Source organism: Lissotriton helveticus, chromosome 2_1, assembly GCF_964261635.1.
Source record: "Lissotriton helveticus chromosome 2_1, aLisHel1.1, whole genome shotgun sequence".
Taxonomy (NCBI): Eukaryota; Metazoa; Chordata; class Amphibia; order Caudata; family Salamandridae; genus Lissotriton; species Lissotriton helveticus.
In genome coordinates, this window is record NC_136059.1 from 73137362 (window position 1) to 73152047 (window position 14686).

General features: G+C 42.2%; 1 protein-coding gene across 12 annotated transcripts in view; it reads right to left on the minus strand.

The window, feature by feature from the left end:
* Window positions 1-13946, minus strand: part of LOC144817722 (homeobox protein not2-like) — a 1386394-nt gene extending 1372448 nt beyond the window's left edge. For all 12 annotated transcript variants that reach the window (XR_013606946.1, XR_013606951.1, XR_013606947.1 and 9 more), the window contains exon 1: window positions 13808-13946. The gene's annotated coding sequence lies outside the window, so the exon portion shown is untranslated. The remainder of the gene's footprint in view (window positions 1-13807) is intronic.
* Window positions 13947-14686: the final 740 nt, after the last annotated feature.

Here is a 14686-nt window from a genome sequence, read left to right on the forward strand (position 1 = left end):
ATTGAAAGGTGAAGATAATGAGCATTAGAAAGAGAATATACTGTCAACCAAGTAAAGGCATTGTGTTGGATAGGGTGCACAGACATAATAACGACTCCAAAATATCGTTTGGACATAATATCGACTCCAAAATATCGTTTGGAGAAAATATCGACAGGACAGAATATAGACAGCCAAAATATCGTTTTTAAGGTAAGTGAAGTAATATCGTTTTTAAGGTAAGTGAAGTAATATCGTTTTTATTTTTAGGGTTCAGGGTCAGTTTTGGGTTTTTGGGTAAAGGGGTATTTTTAGGGTTCAGGGTCAGTTTTGGGTTTTTGGGTAAAGGGGTATTTTTAGGGTTCAGGGTCAGTTTTCAGTTTTTGGGCAAAGGGGTATTTTTAGGGTTCAGGGTCAGTTTTCAGTTTTTGGGCAAAGGGGTATTTTTAGGGTTCAGGGTCAGTTTTCAGGTAAAGGGGTATTTTTAGGGTTCAGGGTCAGTTTTCAGTTTTTGGGTAAAGGGGTATTTTTAGGGTTCAGGGTCAGTTTTCAGTTTTTGGGTATTATTTTATTATATTTTATTACTATATATATATATGTTTAATAAATATGAAATAAAAAAATATTTATTTAACTTTCATTAATTATTTAATTATTATAAGTTAATTTAAGTAATTTTAAGTATATTTTAGTAATTAATTATTAATATTAATTTAATTTAACACTGTTTTTAGTAAATACGATATTTTTTACAACTATATTTTTGTAAACGATATTTTTAACTCGATATTTTTGTACTTACCTGTTTGTAGATAGAAACTCGATATTTTGACTGTCGATATTTTCTCAACGATATTTTTGATGGTCGATATTCTGTCCGTCGATATTCTTTCAGTGATCCGTTGGATAGGACGTTGGCAGAGGAGATGGTGAAGGAAACTTTAGACTATCATCAGGTTTTATCTAGGTTTAGGCAGCATATTAAAGAAGATTGGTCCAGGGTAAGTAAACTAACTATAGAGAAAGATAATTATATGCATAAAGCAGGTAGTTAATGCTGTATGTAATTTGGTTGGACAATTTAGAGTACTAGTGTTTGTACAACTAGGATTGAGGCATAAGAGGAGTTAGCTCACAAAGGTCACATTGATGGATTTATTTGTCAGAAAGAACTGGACTTTCTTGTAAAGACTAATACAGTTAGTCCAGCGCTATATGGAATCCCCAAAACTCATAATAACACTCTGGACCCTCCTTTGAGACCCATAGTGTGCTCTATAAACTCTTGTACAAAGCAGCTATCACAGTATGTTGATGCCTTTTTATGTTCACTTACCGCTCAATACGCATCATATATCAAAGATACAGGCACACACCTTTTAGCCATGATACACAGCTACTTGTCACTCTAGACATAGAGTCTCTTTATACTAACATCCCCCAGGACCTAGCCATAGAGTCAGTGGCAGCTCTATTGGCTAGAGTTCCAGGGGAGAGACCTGACACATTTATCCTAGAGTGCCTCAAGATTGTACTGCAGCATAACTACTTCGAGTTTAAACAGAGTCTGTACCACCGGATTAAAGAGACCAGCATGGGGTCCTCTTGTGCCCCCAGTGTAGCGAATATCTTTATAGGAGAGTTTGAACGTAAACACATCTTCAATGAGGCAGCACCTTTCTATAAAAATGTCGCCCAGTGGCACAGATTTATAGATGATATATTCTTTATTTGGACAGGCCCTGAATCAGATCTAATGGACTTCGTATCTGGGTTAAATTTAGGTGATGACAATTTGAAATTCACTGGTAACCATTCTGCGGATAAAGTGGAGTTTCTAGACATATGGATCATGGCTAGACAGGGACTATTGGAAGGGAGTTTGCATAGAAAACCCACGGCCAAGAACACGATTTTGGAACATAGCAGCTTCCATCCGTCATGCCAAAAAGATTTCATCCCCTTTAGGGAATTTTTAAGAATAAGAAGAAACTGCACTAACATGACAGATTTTATGACACATGCAGAACAGTTAAAAGAACGTCTTCTACTTAGGGGATATCCTAGGAGATTAGTTCGTCAATCACTTAAATGAGCCCAATACTACAACAAGGACGCTCTCATAAGTAATAACCCCAAGGAAACCTCAGAAAAGTTAGTCTATGTAGTAGACCACTCCAGTATCAACTATAAAATCAAGCAGATACTGGACAAAAACTGGAAAATACTCACCGCCAGTGAAGAAGAGGGTACCATGCAGAAACCTTTGGTAGCATATAGATGAAACCCCAATGTTAGGGATAAATTGGTGCACAGCAGGTTCAGGCCTCACAATAATTTTAAACAGACTACCATAGATGGATTACCACCACCGATGGACAATCACAGGTGTGGCACTTGCCATGCCTGTGATTCGGCCATCACGATTCAGACATGGACTTATGGAGAGAAATCAGGCAAATTAAACCACATGGCAAATTGCAGAAGTGCAAATATTATCTATCTGATCTAATGTCCTTGTGGTCTGGGATATATAGGCGAAACTTCTGGAGAATTTTGCATTAGATTCTCAAAACACAAATCTGCAATCAGAACTGGGAAAAAGCTGGCACCACTAGTTAACCATTTCCAAGCTTACCAACATACAGAAACTGACATGAAATGGCTTATCCTAGAGCGGGTGAAAATAATACCAGGCAAAGATCCAGTTAAAATACGCAAACAAAGAGAGACTTTTTGGATTTTTTCTTTAGATACGGTCCGCAAAGGCCTTAATGAGGAAATTATTTGGGTGGTGACAACTTAGTTCAATTGATAATGCCAGGCACACAAAACTCTCCGCTTACTGAAGACTCACACGTGACATTTTGTTATAAAATTAGATGAGGGTCAGTCGCGTTTTAGGAAACTACACTGGAATCTGTCGGAAGAGGTGAAGAGAGACGGGTAAGTTGCACCGCGATTTGGTGCGATTAAACTCCCTAAAAGAGTTAAGTAAGTTGTTAGTAGTTTAGATGGGGCATTTGGGTTTCCTTGAAAACAAAGACACAATTTTTTGTTTAAAACATTCGGAACCTTTGAGTGTATGTATTCCGGCGTGATATGACATAACAGCGCGACACTATGTTTCCGCTGGCAGTTTGGTTATAAACTGAGATAAATGTCTGGTGCAAATCTCCACTCGCGCCATGTAGCCATACCATTTAGTTTTATAAAATTGCTTTCCCCATGTCTATACATCTGATGATGTGGTCGTAATTTTTTACCCTCGACCACATGCTTTAATACGTCATTTCTGTTAATCAATCGTGCTATGTAGCCATAACAGAGTGGCTTTAGGAAAATCGTTTTTTTCTATGTGCTCATGTATAATGTTGTGGCAGGAGTATTGAATACCTTTTTTGAACCAGACCACATGCTAATTACGTTATTTTGCTCTCCCACAAAATCAATATAGACTGTTACAATCTATGCAGGGACAGCACTTTTGGATGTCTGCCCATCATAAATTACCGTAACTTCATTTTTCTTGATACAAACTAAGAGAGCATAGCGGCTTTCAATTTTTGACTCCTAGCCATGTGTTGTTTTATTGGGTGCAGTCCGCTAAATAGGCGTGTTACCCTTTAAACACGACATCTGTTTAATTTGTGCCAGATTTTCGAATAAACCAAACAAAATGAATTACGACACCTTCCTGGGCTGTAACTGCCTTTGACGGCCACAGGCACATTACCTTACTTAGTCTCCTCATAAAAGAAATGCGTATTTTTGTGTATAGCGATTTATTGTTTATACTTTATCAAAGGAGAAATTCTAAAAGGCGTGAAGTACAAAATACCATCAGAGTATGTAAGATTCTGCCTTTTTATGGTTATCAAATGTGGTTGTCTCTTGAAACAGCTACAAAGAGATAGGTTTTTCTTATCTCTGATGTATGACATCCTTAGTTTATCTGTAAAAGAGATTCTCCTCAAAGTACATATTTATTTTTATTATTGCAGACTGAGCTCATATGAACGATCAAACTGAAGGGTCAATTCTTTGACAATAAAAATCAAGATATACAACAGTTATTGGTGATACAAACAGCCTTTTTTAAACATTAGCTAAGGGATCGTACCACATTATGCCCTGAGAAACTTTTGTGCTATTCACCAACAGTCAAATCATAGACAATCTCTATACTCTCTGCTTACAGATGGAGTTGTTTCTCGGTTAAACATTATCAATAATGGGGTAGCCCTTGAAGTCAATGCGGACCTGAGCGCAATCGGGAATGAAAAAACCGGTCCGTGACCACAATTCAGAAAAGGTTTACCAATTAGGGTTGTGTAAGAACACTACAACCTGGTTACTTAACAACGATATATATGCATGTAATTAATACTTATTTATGCAAGTACAAAGTACATCGACCACACAAGCACAGAGCGCCGAATGAGAAGGCTGGCGGTTTCGAGTAACCCACTAACGAAGAATGGGGCACCCGTTCTAAATTGGATTTATACGTGGTGATGTTAATCAAATACTCACCTTGCTACTGATTCCACGGCGACTTTGGGCCCTGGAAATATTCAAAAGATCCATTTATACACCTGTGAGGCCAGGCTTGGCTCCAGGGTAAGGTTGCACACAGACAGTCCTGATGAAGACTCGCAGCTAAGGTTTGAATCTCTGACAGCACAGTCGAGTCGAAACGTCGACGCCCACCCACTAATCAAGACCTGTACCAACAGTCTCATGTTCTGATTGTCGATAATGCATTAAGTGCACAATTGAAATTTACAGATTACTTGTAAATCGTATTTTGGACAGGCTTGTGTTGACTGGTCTCCATTACCAGTAATTGTAAAAATATCTAACCTATTACCTATATTCTCTGATTGAATCTTTCACCTCCCACCACCACTACCCTCCCCTTTTCACTTCTTTCACGCGCAACCTTTGTACATTGAAAGAGTATAAATTTTGATTCATGCAAATAAATACTTGGTAATTAACTACTTAATTTGGCGCTCTGTGCTTGTGTGGTCGATGTACATTGTACTTGCATAAATAAGTATTAATTCAGGGGTGGGGGAATCATATCGCCCGACGCCCGAACCATGTTGATTTTTATGACGGGCAAGATGATTTACTGTCTATTTTGTCCGACGGACAAGTAGACATTAAATGACAAATAATAAACGATCTGGGAGCACTCTGGGGCTCACAGCCAATCAATGGCAGAGTCTGTATTACTGGCGGGCCTGGCAGCTCAAATGCTGATTATCGGCACTTCCGAAGTTTTCCGCTCTGCAGATCAAATGACAACCAGAAGGAGCCACTTTCTTCAGTCCCGTCGAAGTCGTCCTGTAAAACCCGGGAACAGGTGGAGGAGAGCATCTGCTGTTTGATGCTCCTCACACGTGAGGAGAACATGAGGGCATCGGACAGGGGAGGCTGAAACCCGGCATAAGGAAATTGGAGATGCGCCCCGCCCCTGCTCTCACATGAGAAATCATCACCAACGCCCCCTCCCTCCCCCCTTTTCAGCGCGGCCTCGGGCGGGAAAGACCAAGACCGCCACGGGCGGCATGATGCAAAGTATCTGGGGAAACTGATTGGCACTAATCTGACTGGCTTGAACTAAGGCTTTGGCCTGCAGCCTTCCATTGACGATTTTTTTTACTGTGACTGGTAGCCAGAACCAACTACTGACTACAGCTTGTGCTGCTGTTGAGAGTGTGCCTCTCCCCAACGACTTATGCAACCGGCAAGATAATCAATCTACGGGTCAGCCCGGAGCGGTGGTTACATTCACTGATAGCATCCAGGGGATCATGCACACTGGAGGAGCAGCAAGCAGCACACAAGTCGTCACTAAAGCGGGTACGCTGCAAAGTGAGTCACCTTGTCTTCCCTCCTCTACATGCAAGTCTCAGGTCAGTGTGTATTCTGTTGTGACGGCCCTCATGTTATTACTACCACTTCTAATCCTGACTCAATAATGTTGCATTTTGCAGCGGCACCTGCACTAAACCCCTCGTCGGCTCTGCCCCGCCCCCGTAATTATAACCACTTTAGATAGGTTCTGGCTCTGAGGGAGGGGGAAAACTCATATTTATATTTTGACCGAGGACAGAGAGAAAAGAAGGAAGGGCACGAGCGACACGATAGAGACACCGAGAAGAGATGGGTAGAAGCAGGGAGGTGGGAATGGACAGGAGAAGAGGGGCAGAGAGGGACAGAGAACACAAGGGGGGCTCCCTACGCTCTTAACTCTCACGTTACAAAACACACGTGAGCTTTGTGTCTATCTTCCCGTGGCGGCGGCCAGCAGGACCCAAAATTGAGGAGTGGGGTCAGTGCTTTACATGGGCATGCACTGCCCAGTACCGAGTACCCGCACTTACTACGTTTGAAAGAACGAGCCCCGTCACTTCTCAGGAGTGCTGCAATACCCAGCACTCCACTACATTTGGCTACAGCTGCCTGCGCTCACTGTACACATATCAGATACATCTCAGCAGTGAACAGGCACTATTGGACAGTGGAAACTGGCACTTCTAAATTTCCATTTCAGGCATGGTAAGGATGGCGGGGGATGATAGGAGAGCAAGAATAGTGGAGTGGGGGTGCAAGCACGTCTCTCCCTCAAGTTCGCTGCTCCAACTCAATGACTGTGCCCGGGGGACAGAAAGAGCCAATGTTCAGGGAGCAAACATTCGTAGGGGACAGGAGGGGGGGATGAACGGGATCCGTGCAGAGCTGACGCTCGCTCCAAGATATGTGTTGTATGCGAGTTCTGGCACCAGAGTGACCCCAGGGAGAGCAGGCCTGAAGAGAGAGCGGGTTAAGAGCCTGAGGTGGAAGTCGAGGGACAGACACTCCTCCCCGGGGTGCAAGCACGTGGCCAGGGCGGCATTGGCAGGCATTAGCTCTAGGTCAGTATAACCTGGGGTGGGAGTGCCTCGCAGTGACTGCAGACAGTATCCACATGAAGAATACCCTCTGCGTCAGAAGTGCCCCTGTGACCGGTGGCTACTGAGTAAGGACAAATACACCTCCTAGGCTCTTTTCATGCTGGTTACCAGTGTGAGGGAGAGACAGCCTACACTGGGCTCTGGAGTTTGGCATACATAGTGTCGACAAGGGGGAATTGAGCACAGCTTATCGGTGTGAGGGGCAGACAGCACGGGAAGTGCCCCCTGAAGTGGCGTAGATAGTTTCCAATGGAGTAAGCTGCGCCCTGAGGGAACGGTGCTAATGGGCTTGCTCAAGTATCAGTTGAGCCCTCTCCCGTCTGCCTGCCGGTGTGCAGGACTGGCAGCCTGCAGTGAGTGCACGCTTAAGTGTGGCCAGGCTGACTTCCATTGGAGTGAGTTTAACCACCGGCTCCATGTTTACTGGTGTGGGGGACAGGCAGCCTGCAGTGAGCGTTCTTCGGTCCTAATGTGTTTTCGAGCCAGGCCTGGGAGGGCAGGGTTTCCTAGGTTGTCTTCAGAGGGAGCCAGCAGCACACATCCCTTCCTCCTCTTGGGGTTTCAGTGATTAAAGTGCTCGGCTTTGTGGTGCTTTTGATACTAAAACGAGAGCATCAAAGGGCTGAGATCAGAGCCTGAAAAAAGCTATGAGTGAGTGGGACACGAGGCGAGGGCAGGCGCAAGGGCCTAGGGAAAGGCTCCTAGTCCTAGAGGAGAATGAAGGAGGCTCCAGACCCGAGAACCAATGGGTTACAATGGGGGATACTTAATGTGTGTGTGTGTGTTGAGGGGGGAGGGGGGGAAGGCTCACGAAAAATTAACTGAAAGCCACAGGTGGGCTTACGGTACCTGTTGATTCCCTGGATTGAGAGAACAGGTTATTTTCGTTATCTGATGTTTCAGGCTTCTGGGCCTGAAGATGAAATGGCAGTTACAAGCTCTGCAGTCTCAGAGAATAGCAGCAGTACTTCCCCTGAGGATGAGACTACCATGGTTAAACGGTTAATCCATTGGAAGGGGAATAAACATTTTAAATCAACTACTGAACCACGCAGGAAGCCAGCAGCTTCTGCACTTAAGTGGGACTATTCAGCTAGCAACAAGTTTATCATGAGCCACCCCAGGACACATGAATTGATTTCAAAATAGTGCATGCTGATTAATCAACTATAACTAAAGCTGCAAAAAGTGGTAAAAGTGTGCATTGTAATATATTATAGTCTTGTGCTAGGATCTGCAATTTACAGTGAATGTACACTAGATATACAGGCTATTTCGCTTTTTTAATTTCCGTTTGCATTTTTGGTACTTTCACCCACAATAATCAAGATCAGATTATGTCTGTTACACTACGAGTATTGACTGTCTTGATTTTGAGATTATTTGCCTTGAATATATGTAGGTTATTAGGTTTTATGTTTCTGAAGCCCCCTTTTTGTTGTGTTTCCTGTTTGTTCTGATTTCCTCAACCTCCCAGTGTGTTGGCCTACTGACGTCAGGGGTGAAAGATGCTTCTATAAACCAAAATATTGGGGTTTAACCAAATTTCTCTTCCTGTCCGGAATAAACCAACCCCTGCCTACTTGCTAAGAAAAGTGAACCCATAATCCTACAGATGCTTTACGTTTGTCTTGTATCTTTTAGTTGCTAGTGGCTATAGTTCCTTCTCGTCACATTCATCTTTCTTTCTGCGGCTCACTCCCTGGTTAGCGCCTCAACTCCTGTTCTACAAACCTGACCACCACTCTTCCCAGCATCCTCTTTGCACACTTCCTTGCATTCTTGTACACTACTTCATCACTGTAGCCCTCGCATCTCCAACTCAGGTCCCACATATTTCCACTCTGTGAACTCACTACAACCACCATCTGTCTCTTTTCTCCTGGTTAGTAAGTCTGCCACCAGTGTCTTTTATGCTACATGCTCACAAGCCACAGCATTACTCACCCCTAGGGGCATAGAACATGTAGTGAGTTGGAGACACATGGGCCACGCATGAAACCTGTATTCTGTGTAGTGGATGAATACGGGATGGAACCTGTATCCGGTAATGAGAGAGAGGAGGGATAACACTATTCTGTCTGTATTGAGAGAAATGGGTAACATGAAGCTTATAGTGTGAAGGAATAGAAGCAAAGGGTGATAGGATGGAGCCTTTGATGAGTCAATGGAAGGGTTATAGACTGTAATTGAGAGGAAAGGGGATGTGTTTAGCCTTTATGGTGAGAGGAATATCGAATTTTATAGGTTGCGGGTAAGGAATTTGCGTGGTTGCTTACTACTGATGGGCAGAATCAAAGGGCTATTTTACTTAGGAGGGTGTAACCGATTAGTTAAAGCAGCAGCTAAATGATTTAGGTAGTAAAGGGGACAAGTGGATTTTATTACAGGACAAGAAGATTTCTGTAGCACTTTGTCCTTTGGACAAGTACTTTTTTTCAAAAATTCCACACCCCTGTTAATTACATGCATATATATCGTTGTTAAGTAACCAGGTTGTAGTGTTCTTACACAACCCTATTTGATAAACCTTTTCTGAATTGTGGTCACGTTTCTCGGTTAAAGACATGTCATGAGTGAAACACTTGGGCAATTCCGATTGCCTTTGAACTAAGGAATACATTCCTCGAGAACGATAACTATCACTTTAAGGGTAAGCTTATATAAATAAGCCCCTAGCTAGAAACAATATTTAATAGAGATGATATGTGGTGGACATTAATTAATATCCCTTTCTGCCCCAGATTATAGTACTATTTCCTCAGAAAATCTCTTTTTGGATGTCAAAGTTCTGGACTTCCAATACTTTTCAAAATTGGAGACACTTACATGTCTCAATACACTTGTAGGTTTTTTATTTTTTTTAAATATTTTTCTCTCTTTCTAAAGGGTATAAGAATTTCACATTCTTCACTTATTTATTTCATTGCTGTTCACTTTGCACAGTGTTTGGGTGATTCTTCTATTTAGACCTTATAATATCTTTATTTCAACACGGGAATTGGTGGCCAAGGAGCTTTGGGTTTTGCCAAAATTGCTTTTCAGACTAAGATGGTACACTAAGTAATGACTTATGAGTAAATCAATTGACTTGTATAAATGTTATAGCGTTAGACATTCCCCTGTCTCACAGAATTGATTGTATAATTACAGACAGACCCCTACACCGCTAAACAGATGAAAACCATATTGTTCATTTGGCCCTGAAGAAGGTGATATAAATAATTGGTGTCACTGAAAGGTGCATAGGCCACTCATCACACATCTGGGAATCCTACCCAAGAACCAAATTAAGAGAAGAATGAATTGGAAATAAATGCGATGGATCCGTAAACAGCTACACCATGACTTTGAAAACTGTGATGAATATGTATTAGAGAGCAGGATTCCAACTCAGATGTGTTTTTATTGTGATTTTCTTGTGTGGTATGATTGATGGTATGTGTGAGAAGAATGCAAGGTGAGAATGGAAGGATGATGGTGTAAAAATCTTGGTTTTTTGGAGGGTCATGATAAATTGTTTTGAAACTGAAAGATTCCAATCTAGGTTTTCTCTAATTGAAATGTGATATAATTGTCTCTCATTTGTAATTGTTTTTATGAGTACATGTGTCTAACAGAAATTTACTAAAAAAACATGAAAATGCAGAAAATTAAAAAATACATTTTTGATAAATAAATAAAACTGGAAATAATGTCTTTTCTGTGCTGAGATTTTGTCTCTTTTGGGGAAATGTCTTTTTTGAGTAATACCTTTGTATAAATTAGATAGGCCAGAAAAGAGGTTGTTTGTATAGCACATTGGCATAAGTGCCATGAAAATGTGAGTTTGTATAGGCGTTTAGTAGGCAGCGCTTGACAGAACCTATTAAGGAGGTTAGCATGCTTCAGGGTGCCCCAAAGGTTTACAGAGAAGTAATGCAAGAAGCAGGGAGATACGTTTAGGATTAGTAAATATGATAGTGAGGAAGTTTGTATTATGATCCAGGTGTCTAGCTGCACATATGAAAACTTGGTCACTAGCCAAATTCTCAAGGATATATTTATTTCTAGACCAACTTTCAAGAACAGTGCTTGCTAACAATACTGTGCTCAAAATACTAGGAATCTGAGGAAGCATTTAAACTGAAGATGTCATGAGATAGTTTCAATGTGGCTATGGTGGTGTGCAAATAGTGAGGAGCAGTTACGGCTATTTCCAAACTGCACTACGCCATCAGGTTGGGTAACTGGTAACTGGATTTGGCTTGAATGTTTGCATCTATTATAAAATCATATTGGAGTGTTTGTAGGAGTCACACTATTATATGATATGGGTATTTATGGCCACTTTTATAACACATAATTAATCACTGGTATGCAATCACGACTCTTTCAATAGTCTGGAAATGACTTTCTGAGCAGTTCTGAGGTCTCCACAGCAGACTGGAGTCTGATATTCCTTGAGTAGAATGTGTGGTCTGTAGTGTACGAAGGACCATGACTAGCGTGGCCTGACATCTCTGCTCTGTAATGGTAACGTCCCCTTTTATCAAGTATTGGGTTTTAAGGTCAGCCTCATTCAGGTAACTGGTCCTCCCTTTCCAATCAAAGTGTCTTAATATGCTCCCTTCCACACTTGCCACTTACCACTATACTCTCTTTCTTGTTAGGATCAACTGTGGTAGCTGCAACAGTACTACTAAGGCACATATCCTTCTAATAGCTAAATAAACTACTGGCATCAGCCCACATTACCATCTGTGCCTCAAGTTAAGAGTATTTAACTATAATGGCTATCAACATAAAGACCCAGGACGCTACTGTGCTAAGTCTTGATACTGTCTCCCCGGGTAGGTGATGAGCATCATGTTTCAATGTTAAAAAATGTCTATTTGGCTTGACAGCATAAATGTCTGCAAAACCGTATTGTTATCAATTCTTTAAAGTATACATACTGGGCTTTGCCTCTGCCCAACGGAGTATTTATCACCTCGTGAAATTGGCTTTTTTATATCTTTAAACTTCTTATATGGTGCTTCCATTTCATTGAGGAAATATTTTACATTGCAAAAGTACATTGAAAAATCCCTTTATTTTTTTCTCAGAGATGCACTGTATTAGAGACAGCAATAGTTTTATTATTTTGACGCTACAGCACAATTTTTTAACTTTTAATCAGGACTAAAACTGCAATCCTTTCTTATTTATTTGGCAGTGCTAGATTATACACCTATTAGAGACCCCCACTGTGACAGTTAAACAGAGAGATAAAAGTTATATACCTAGGATGATGCAATTTGGCTCAGTAGGACAGCCACTGTTTTAACTCCATTCTCTAGGTTCCACAGTAAACAACTTATACCACCAGACAGCTTCAGCATACGTAGGCAGAAATCTTCACTATCACCCTACATGCCAGTATTGGAGAACAGATAAGCAGGAGATGTAAAGAGAAATCCAGGCATTAATTTCTCTAATTAACTTGGACTTAAGCGGAGCACTACTTTATGAGAGAAAGTTAAATCAAAGCCATTTAGCTTAAAAAATCATGAGTGTTGCTATGTATCATGGCTAGTGATGGCTGGTGACCTTGGAGACTGGCAGAGCATACTACTAGCCCCGAATTCCAGCAAGCAATCAGGCCTGACTTCTTTTAGGCTGGTTTGTTGAGCTCTCCCAGAGAACATTTTGAAACAAAGGGTTAAAATGTGTTGAAATACAATTTTCATACAAATTATCTCAAAAGGCATTGAGGTAAAGCCATCAAAGTCTGACACTCCTGAAAAGCTGACCACATTTTTTACAAAATGTACGTTGGATGCTGCACATGTCAATAATTACCTCCATTGTACCATTACCAGCATTTTGTTCATCAGTGCCCCCTTCATTCAAACAATTACATACAATATGCCAGTGTCAGAAATGTGCCACTAAACCCATCAACATACCATGGTTTACCCATATGTAAAAAAATTGCCTCTAGACCTTTACGCCAGCAACCTGCCACGGTGCCACCCATCCCACCCCATATGCCATGGTTATCTTCACTCATGCCACCAATTATCACTCATGTTGCCAGCTCCAGCAGTTTGCTGTGGCTATCCTATATGCCAATAATTACCTCCAATACACAAGCACCTGCATTTTGCCATTGATGCCCTCCTTGCAGAAAATAACCTCTACTGTGCATGCACTAGTGTTTTGCCATTGGTACCCCATATACCAATAATTATCTTTGTTTGGCAAGCAACAACATTTTGCAATGGGGACCCAATATGCCAAGAATTATCTTGAATATGCTAGCTAAGGCAGTTTTTGGGTAGGTCCCCCATATCCCACGAATGACTTCAAAGCTCGAGCACTAGGATTTTTCCACTGGTGTCCTATACGCCAAAAATAGCTTGCAGTGTACCAGTGCCAGCACTTTGACAAAAATACTCCATATTGTCCAGAATTATCTCCCAATACGCTAGCTGCAGCATTTTGCGACAGGTATCCCATAAGTCAAGAATTACTTCCAATATGTGTGGGCAAGCGGTAGATTTGCAAGCATAACACAAACACACAAAAACTCATTCATGCTCACTTACTTCATTAGCCCACTCACATTCAAATGTAAATAAAACACTTTTAAAAGTGTTCTAGAGCCATGTTAATTCGTCCCTGACTAATAATTAGTGGAAACAAAAGAAGAAAGGTAATATTAAAAATAAATATAAAAGATTTTGATTACATTTCTATTTATCATCATGCACAGGGCTTAAATGAACATCAAATCGCCACTATGTTTCGCCCGAGAAGGTGGCAACGCTACCGCCTTCAACGTAAAAAAAAAAGCTGCCAAAACAAACACTAAATATATTTGTTGACTGACCGACCTTCCGTCTTATTTCGATAGTGTCCATTTTGCATTTCCATGTGTAACCGTTCCACTCAGGGTGTGGTTAGTAGACCTCTCCACGCGCGCCTGGTTTTCCCGCCCTCCGACCTGGCGCGCGCCGCCCGTGGCACGTGACACAACCGTCCTGGCCCCATCTGACTATAATTTCAACGCCGCCCCCCCCCCCCCCCCTTGCCTGGCGCGCGCAGCGCCGTCCGTGTCACGTGCGCCGTCGGCCACGTTCGCCGCCGCCGCCGCCCCATCTGCCCGCCCTGGAATGTCAGTTGCGGAGTCACGGCCAAATGCGGAGGCTGCTGCGGAATTGATGCCGGGGGATTTGAGAAGGGCAGATCCGTCGAGCAGGCCCCGTCCGAAGCGCGCTGCCTCTAATCTTCGATACAATTGCCGATGGCCGCCCCCCGCCCTGTGCAAACACGTTGCGAGCCGGCGTGGGGCCTGCATCCGAAATGTGTCATTTAACCGGGCGGCGGAATGCCGGGTAATCTACAGAGTGAATCATAGCATCACTAAGGCAGGATTTAAGAGGTTTTGAAGCAATTGCCCTTCAATAACCCTAATCCCCGGGACTGAATGGGCTTTTTACCGTGGTACATTATTCCTGCGTTATTGTCTATTGATTGACTTTTAAAAAGAGTAATAATGTAAATAGAATTATTCCTCAAAAGGGATTTGCAGTCTGATTGCTTTTGTGAGGGGCGCGGGGTGCCCAGTTTTGGTGTCCCTGAGCCAGATGCGAGCGGAGAAGACTGAGGCCCAGTGAAGGAGGTGAGGAGGTTGAGTCCACAAGCAGCGGGCGGACGGGGCTTTCTCAGCTCGCTCTGAGTGTAATGGCAGAGTTTAAAATGTAGAAGTGGAC